Below are 9714 nucleotides of genomic sequence, written 5' to 3'. Positions count from 1 at the left end.
ACTAGAGCATGAGATATACCTTTGTTTTGGTTCTTACGAGGCAGTCCGCCTTGTCCTGACTGCTTGCGGATGAAGCACTTACCCTTGACTTCTTCACTCGACTTTAAATCCAGTACTCAAGTTTATTCACTTTCTTTCTTGAACCGACTTGTTTCTTCTTCTTCTTTCCTCTCGGTTTAGAAGTAGAACCATTTTCGACATAGTGAATTTGAGAATTGTGTGAAATAATCCTTCTGAAGTTACGTCGGTAGCTCCCTAATGAATAAATCCTCTTATTCATATTATAGTTCGGGCGAAAACTTCTAGGTAGCGTTTGGAGGATCATATCGATCGGGTTTCCCATCAATTTCTCCTCCAAGGATCCATATCTCGTTCGGATAAGCCATCATCTTTAGGATATGATCCCTTACAGGAGTACCCTCTTGCATGGTGGTTGTCATTATCTTTCTCATAGCTTCTTGTCTAGAAGCCCTATCCCGATGACCAAAGAGTTCCTTGAGATTGTTCATAATATCATAAGATGTTGGTAATTCTGATGTTGCAATACATTTGACATTGAAGCCAAAATGTAACACCGCGCCATCTCATCTGCCTTTACCCATCTCTTATGATATTCAATCTCCTCTTGGGTAGATTCACCAGTGGGTGCATCAGGACAAGGTTCAGTCAGTACAAATTTATAGCTTTCAGCAGTCAGAACAATGTCCAGGTTTCTTTTCCAATCTATGTAATTAGGTCCAGTAAGTCTATTTTGTTGAAGTATGATGGACAGTGGGTTGAAAGTCATCCTAAGAATCACAAATAACTTTTGGTCAGAACTCTAAATTTAGAATAATATTGATTCCTCAAACAATACTATTTTAAATTAACCAACACCTCATAACACCGTGAATTTTGTATGCCACGTTAGTGTGGACGTATACAAATTCAACATTTGTAAAAGAAGGGTTTTAACCCATTAATTTTATTATCTTGTCAACCTAACTTTTGACAAATAAAATTAATAGTTGGTATTATTTGGTCACACAAATAATAGCAGTGACTCCGATGGGGAGGATACTATTAGATGTGTCTAAGTGTATACCATTACTTGACACTAAGTCCATTAATAAGATTATGCCCCTTGGTTGGGAAGATCACACGCTCTTAATTAACTTTATAGTCATCCAAAATGGAAGTACATTCTAGTGATCCATGAACAAGCTCATCCGTTATGGAGGAAGACACTCAACGAGCAAGCTTGTTTGCATCACTTACAAACCAGTAATGGAGACCATGGGATTTACTTAAAAATCCCTCTCCCACTTAGTTAATTATAAATGAGGAATTTTAACTATGCTAGCCTACTAAACTTGTAAACTAACATGCACACATAGCACAATATAAAAGCAATAAATAGAAAATCTAATTTTCAACTATTATGCTTTTATCTCTAGTGTCCTCCGTGTGTTGTCATCCAAGCTGCTGCCATATTTGCCCGGGTCTAATTATCGCATCCATCTTGCTCCTAGTTCAGCTGCGCCTCCGGTCCTTAGAAGGTTCCACGCTTTGCAAGATTCGATCCGACATAAATAGAATTTTACATTTTGATCCTATATTCCATAAAAGGAATGTACATGTATCTAGATCAAAATAAAATCCTAATAAAACTAAATCTGCTTCTGCTGTATTTTAATACAATCATGCACACACATATAAATGCCCTTGACATGTCCAAGGGTCCAATCACACATAATAACTAAAAGCCATAATAGTTGGATCCTGCATCCACAAAGTTAGCACATCCTACTATTAACCTGCATAAATTATGTATGACATGTGCATAATTAAACTAAATACCAAATACACAGAGGCAAAACCCTAGCTCTGATACCAATTGTTGGTTGCTACTCGGAAAACCTATAGGTTCCACTGTACAAAAATTTTGTACAATGATCTGAACCTATTCCTAGCTACCATGTGTTCTTTTAAATTAAATTTTGGATCGCCTGCGGAACTTAACACGTTTGATCCAAAACTTAATCTATTTGTTCTTTTAGGTTTTGACTTGGATCTCCTGCGGAACTTAACACGTTCGACCCAAGTCTCCTTAAGTTATTAATTCCATTAAATATTAATTTCCATAAAAGGTTCCCAGTACTGACGTGGCGAGGCACATGGCCTTCTTGGATATGGGAGCAACCACCACCGACTAGACAAAACCTTTAATAGAAAGCTAATATTTAATTTCCTAAAATAACTTTAGGTTAACCAAAGAGAACAATCAAATCACAAGGAAAAGAAAGAATAGAACACAACATCGAAAAACATATTCGAAATACTAGAACGTAAGCCTCTTGTATTTGGTATTATTTCCATAAATAACTAGCATGATGCGGAAAAGGAAAAACTACTAGTTATACCTTCTAGAAAGACCTCTTGATCTTCTACCGTATTCCTCTTCTAACCTCGGACGTTGTGTGGGCAACGATCTACCAAGATGAGAAACCACCAACCACCTTCTTCTCCTCCAAGCAAGGTTCGGCCACAAAGGAAAAACTTCACCAAGGAGAAAACCAAAATACTAACCAAGCTCCAAGAGATGCTAGCTTTCTCTCCTTCTTCTTATTCTTCTCCAAGTAGTATCCAGCCACCACAAGAGCTCCAATGGAAGAGGAGATTCGGCCACCACAAGAGAAAGAGAGGGAGAAGGAACAAAAGAGGAGAGAAATAATAGATGTTGTGTCTCGTGAAGGCACCCTCACCCTTCTTTTATATTCCTTGGCCTAGCAAATTAGGAAATTTAATTACAATAAAATTTCCTCAATTTCCTTGACATGATTTAATTTAGAAAAATAAAATAAATTTTCCAAATCAAACTTCAATGGTGGCCACATCATTGGAGAACAAATTGGACAAGTTTTAATCAACAATTAAAACTTCTTAATTTGTTTCCGGAAATTTTAAAAAATAAAATTTCTCTTTAAAATCTCTTCATGGTTGATAAAGGAAATTTCTATAATTTTAATTTTATCAACATGTGAATAATTTTAAGAGAAAATAAAACATCTCTCCAATACAAATAAGGAAGAGATCTAATCTCTTTCTTTAATCTTTATAGATCTTTTACAAGAGATATTTTAATTTTAATTCTCTTTAAATTATATCTTCATAATAATAAAAATTAAAATTAAATTTCTTTTTAATTTATTTTGCGGCCCTACTAGCTTGGGTTCAAGCTAGGGCCGACCACCCAATCTCATACCTAGGCCGGCCTAGCTTGTTCCCAAGCTAGCTTGGTCGCCTATTGGGTGGGTATAGAAGGTGGGTATAGGTGGGTATAGAACTCTACAAATAAGAGGCTACGATAGGGACCGAGAGGAGGAATTGGTTTTGGTCTCGATAAAATTAAGCATCCGTGTTCGCCCCCTCAATTTTATCGATAACTCATTCCACTAGAGAACTATCATTGAACTGCACCAATCCCAATTACATTTTGGGCTCCTTCTTATTATGGTGTGTTAGTCTCCCGTGTTTAAGATATCGAATATCCACTAATTAAGTGAGTTGACAACTCATTTAATTAATATCTAAGTCAAAGTAGTACCACTCAACCTTATTATCGTGTCGGACTAAGTCCACTGCGAGAGTTTAACATGACCATCTTTATGAGCTCCTCTTGAGGACATTATCAACCTAGTATCTCTAGGACACAGTTTCCTTCTATAATCAACAACACACACTATAAGTGATACCATTTCCCAACTTATCAAGTTTATTGATTCATCAAACTAAATCTCACCCATTGATAAATTAAAGAAATAAATATCAAACATATGTGCTTGTTATTATATTAGGATTAAGAGCACATAATAACTGAGGTCTTTGTTCCTTTATAAAGTCAGTATAAAAGAAACGACCTCTAATGGTCCTACTCAATACACTCTGAGTGTACTAGTGTAATTATACAGTCAAGATAAACTAATACCTAATTACACTACGACCTTCTAATGGTTTGTTCCTTTCCATTTTAGTCGTGAGCTACTGTTTATAATTTATAAGGTACTGATAACATCATCTTCTGTATGTGACACCACATACTATGTTATCTACAATATAAATTAAATGAACAACTACAAACAAATGTAAACAATTAGACCAAATGTGATTCTTTATTCATAATGAATGTTTACAAAGCTTAGGCTTTCAGTATACACTCCAACACCCATCTTGGGTATAACTAAATAACATTCAAGAAGGTCCATCCTGGAGATCCCAACTGGTCTATCCGGGCCGGCGTATCCTGACCTGTACATTCTGGCCTATAAGCATGATCTGCCCATCTTGACTAGTATAGCACGACTGGTAAGCCTTGATCTGTGAATCCTGACCTGCATGTCCTGACTGGTAAGTCCTGATTTGTAAATCCTGACCTGTAAGCATGATCTGCCCATCTTGACCAGTATAGCTCAAACTGTAAGCCCTAATCTGTGAATCTTGACCTGCATATCCTGACTGATAAGTCTTGATCTGTAAATCTTGACCTGCACAACCTGACCTGTAAGCATGATCTGCCCATCTTGACCAATATAGCCCGAACTGTAAGCCCTGATTTGTTAATCCTGACTGGTAAGTCCTGATCTATAAATCCTGACATGCACAACCAGACCTGTAAGCATGATCTGTCTGTTGGAGTGTATACTGAAAGCCTAAGCTTTGTAAACATTCATTATGAATAATGAATCACATTTGGTCAAATTGTCTACATTTGTTTGTAGTTGTTTATTTAATTTATATTGTAGATAACATAGTATGTGGTGTCACATACAGAAGATGATATTATCAGTACCTTATAAATTATAAACAGTAGCTCACGACTAAAATGGAAAGGAACAAACCATTAGAAGGTCGTAGTGTAATTAGGTATTAGTTTATCTTGACTATATAATTACACTAGTACACTCAGAGTGTATTGAGTAGGACCATTAGAGGTCGTTTCTTTTATACTGACTTTATAAAGGAACAAAGACCTCAGTTATTATGGAAGTGTGTGCTCTTAATCCTAATATAATAACAAGCACATATGTTTGATATTTATTTCTTTAATTTATCAATGGGTGAGATTTAGTTCGATGAATCAATAAACCCGATAAGTTGGGAAATGGTATCACTTATAGTGTGTTGTTGATTATAGAAGGAAACTGTGTCCTAGAGATACTAGGTTGATAATGTCCCAGAGGAGCTCATAAGGATTGTCATGTTAAACCTGCGGTGGACTTAGTCCGGCATGATGATGTTGAGTGGTACTACTCTTGGACTTAGATATGAATTAATGAGTTGTCGATAACTCACTTAATTAGTGGACATCGATATCTTAAACACAGGGATCATAATAAGAAGGAGCCCAAAATGTAATTTGGGATTGGTGCGGTTCAATGATAGTTCTCTAGTGGAATGAATTATCATTGATAAAATTAAGTTGTGTGTTCGAGGCGAACACGGGATGCTTAATTTTATCGGAAACCAATTCCTCCTCTTGGTCCTATCGTAGCCTCTTATGAGAGTTCTATACCCCCTACTATAACCACCCAATGACCAAGCTGGGAAAGCTAGGTAGGTAATTTGGTGGTAGGCCTAGCTTGAACCCAAGCTAGTGGGGGCTGGCCAAATTAAATTAAAAAGGGATTTTAATTTTAATTTTTATTATGTGGAAGAAATAATTTATTATAGAGAATCAAAATTAAAATATCTCTCTTGTAAAAGATCTACAAAAGATTAAAGAAAGAGATTAGATCTCTTTCCTAATTTGTAGATTGGTGAGATATTTTATTTTTTCTTTAAAATTATCCACATGTTGATAAAATTAAAATTATAGAAATTTCCTTTTATCAACCATGAAGAGATTTTTAAAGAGAAATTTTATTTTTTAAAATTTTCGGAAACAAATTAGGAAGTTTTAATTTGTTGATTGAAACTCTCCTAATTTGTTCTTTTGATTGTGGCCTGCCATCACAAGATTGATTGGGAAATTTTATTTTATTTTTCTCAATTAATTCATGTCAAGGAAAATTAAGGAAATTTTATTGTAATTAAATTTCCTAATTTGCCTAGGCCAAGGAATATAAAAGAAGGTGTGAGGGAACCTCTATTGTTTTCTCTCCTCTTTTGTTCCTTGGTGTGGCCATCCTCTCTTTCTCTTCCTCTTGTGGTGGTAATCTCCTTCTTCCATTGGAGCACTTGTGGTGGCGGATACTACTCGGAGAAGAAGAAGAAGGAGAAAGCTAGCATCTTGGAGCTTGGTTAGTATTTTGGTTTTCTATGGTGAAGTTTTCCGAACCTTGCTTGGAGGAGAAGAAGGTGGTTGGTGGTTTCTCATCTCGGTAGATCGTTGCCCACACAACGTCCGGAGGAATACGGTAGAAGATCAAGAGGTTTTTCTACAAGGTATAACTAGTAATTTTCTTTCGCGATCATGCTAGTTATTTATGGAAATAATACCAAATACAAGAGGCTACGTTCTAGAATTTCGAATATGTTTTCGATGTTGTGTTCTTTGTATTTTCTTTCCTTGTGATTTGATTGTTCTCTTTGGTTAACCTAAAGTTATTTTAGGAAATTAAATATTAGCTTTCTATAAAGGTTTTGTCTAGTCTGGTGGTTGCTCCCATATCCAAGAAGGTCATGTGCCGTGCTGGGAACCAATTATGGAATTAATATTTAATGGATTAATAACTTAAGGAGACTTGGGTCGAACGTGTTAAGCAGGAGATCCAAGTCAAAACCTAAAAGAACAAATAGATTAAGTTTTGGATCAAACGTGTTAAGTTTCGCAGGCGATCCAAAATTTAATTTAAAAGAACACAGCTAGAAAAGGTCAGATTGCAAAATTTTTGTACAGTGGAACCTATAGGTTTTCCAGTAGCAACCAACAATTGGTATCGAGCTAGGGTTTGCCTCGTGTATTTGGTATTTAGTTTAATTATGCACATGTCATACATAATTTAGGCGGGTTAATAGTAGGATGTGCTAACTTTGTGGATGCAGGATCCAACTATTATGGCTTTAGTTATTATGTGTGTGATTGGACCCTTGGACATGTCAAGGGCATTTATATGTGTGCATGATTGTATTAAAATACGCTGTATTTAGTTTTATTAGGATTTTATTTTGATCTAGATACATGTACATTCCTTTTATGGAATATAAGATCAAAATGTAAAATTCTATTTATGTCGTGGATCGAATCTTGCAAAGCGTGGAACCTTCTAAGGACCAGAGGCGCAGCGGAACAAGGATAGATGGTGGCAGTGGCCAAATATGGCGGCAGCTTGGGATGACAACACACGGAGGACAACTAGAGATAAAAGCCATAATAGTTGAAATTAGATTTTCTATTTATTACTTTTATATTGTGCTATGTGTGCATGTTTACAAGTAAAGTAGGCTAGCATAGTTAAAATTCCTCATTTATAAATAACTATGGGAGAGGGATTTTAAATAAATCCCATGGTCTCCATTATTGGTTTGTAAGTGATGCAAACAAACTTGGCGTTGGCTCTAAGTGCCTTCCTCTGATGAGCTTGTTTGCGGATCACTAGAACACACTTCCATTTTGGATGACTATAGGAAGTTAATTAAGAGCGTGTGATCTTCCCCAACGGAAGGGCATAATCTTATTAATGGACTTAGTGTCAAGTAATGGTATACACTTAGACACATCTAATAGTATTCTCCCAACGGAGTCACTATTTGTGTGACCAAATAATACCAACTATTAATTTTATTTGTCAAAGTTAGGTTGACAAGATAATAAAATTAATGGGTTAAACCCTCCTTTTACAAATGTTGAATTTGTATCGTCCACACTAACGTGGCATACAAAATTCACGGTGTTATGAGGTGTTGGTTAATTTAAAATAGTATTGTTTGAGGAATCAATATTATTCTAAATTTAGAGTTCGACCAAAAGTTATTTGTGATTCTTAGGATGACTTTCAACCCAGTCCATCATACTTCAACAAAATAGACTTCGACCTAATTACATAGATTGGAAAAGAAACCCGAACATTGTTAACTGCTGAAAGCTATAAATTTGTACTGTTCGATGCACTGGTGAATCTACCCAAGAGGAGATTGAATATCATAAGAGATGGGTAAAGGCGGATGAGATGGCGGTGTTATATTTTGGCTTCAATGTCAAATGTATTGCAACATCAAGATAAAGATTTACCAACAACTTATGATATTATGAACAATCTCAAGGAACTATTTGGTCATCAGATAGGGCTTCTAGACAAGAAGCTATGAGAAAGATAATGACCACCATGCAAGAGGGTACTCGTAAGGGATCATATCCTAAAGATGATGGCTTATCCGAATGAGATGATCCTTGGAGGAGAAATTGATGGGAAACCCGGATCGATATGATCCTCCAAACGCTACCTAGAAGTTTTGAGCGATTCACTGAACTATAATATGAATAAGAGGACTTCAAGCAGCAGAAGGATTATTTCGTCACAATTCTCAAATTCACTATGTTGAAAATGGTTCTACTTCTAAACCGAGAGGAAAGAAGAAGAAGAAACAAGTGGTTCAGAAAGAAAGTGAATAAATCTGGAGTGAAGAAGCCGAAGGGCAAGTGCTTCATCTGCAAGCAGGCAGGACATTGGAAGGCGGACTGTCCTCGTAGGAACCAAAACAAAGGTAAATCTCATGCTCTAGTTGTTGAAACATGTTTAGCGGTGTTATCTACCAGCACCTGGTGTGTAGATACGGGAGCCACTGATCATCTTTGCAAGGGTTCCAGGAAACCCGACGACTATCTGAAGGGGAGATTACCGTCTACATGGGCAATGCTACTAAGGTGGCTGTTGCAATGGGAGACGCCTACTTATCTTTAGTAGAAATAAAATTTGGTTTTAAGAAATTGTCTTTATGTACCCAGTTTTAGAAAGAATTTAATTTCAGTTTCTAAACTGTTTTTAGATGGATATTCAGTTTCTTTCAGTAACGATGTAGTTATTAAAAGAAATAAAGTGATTATTTGTTCTGGTGCATTAGTTGGCAATTTGTATACTTTAAATCCAATTTCTTCCACAAAGCAAAATATGGAAATTTATAATTCATCTTCTAACTCAAAGAAGAGAAAAGAACAGAATGAACCAAGCATATCTTCGGCATCTAAGGCTTGGTCATATTAACTTAAGTAGGATTCAGAGGCTTATAGCCGATGGACTTTTGGGTTCATTAGAGTTGGAAAATTTTCCAACTTGTGAATCTTGCTTGGAAGGTAAAATGACCAAGAGGCCTTTTAAGGCCAAGGGGTATAGAGCCAAAGAAGTGTTAGAATTGGTTCACTCTGATTTGTGTGGTCCTATGTCTTTCCAGGCAAGAGGAGGTTTTGAATATTTTGTCTCTTTCATAGATGATTATTCAAGATACGGATATATTTACCTAATGCGCCTCGAAAGTGCTTTGATAAGTTCAAAGAATACAAGGCGGATGTGGAAAAACGATTAGGTAAAGTATCAAAACACTACGATCCGATCGTGGTGGCGAATACCTCTTAGGAGAGTTTAGAATTACTTATCGTGGTCGATTCAATCCCAATTGTTGCACTGGAACACCCCGTAATGGTGTAGCGAAGGAATATGACTCTTATGGAGATGGTTAGATCGATGATGAGTTATTCGAAATTACCAAATTCTTGGGAATATGCTCGGAAACAGCAGATAC

Source organism: Zingiber officinale, chromosome 3A (genome assembly GCF_018446385.1).
Source record: "Zingiber officinale cultivar Zhangliang chromosome 3A, Zo_v1.1, whole genome shotgun sequence".
NCBI classification, from domain to species: Eukaryota; Viridiplantae; Streptophyta; class Magnoliopsida; order Zingiberales; family Zingiberaceae; genus Zingiber; species Zingiber officinale.
Note: the sequence above shows the minus strand (reverse complement) of the source record.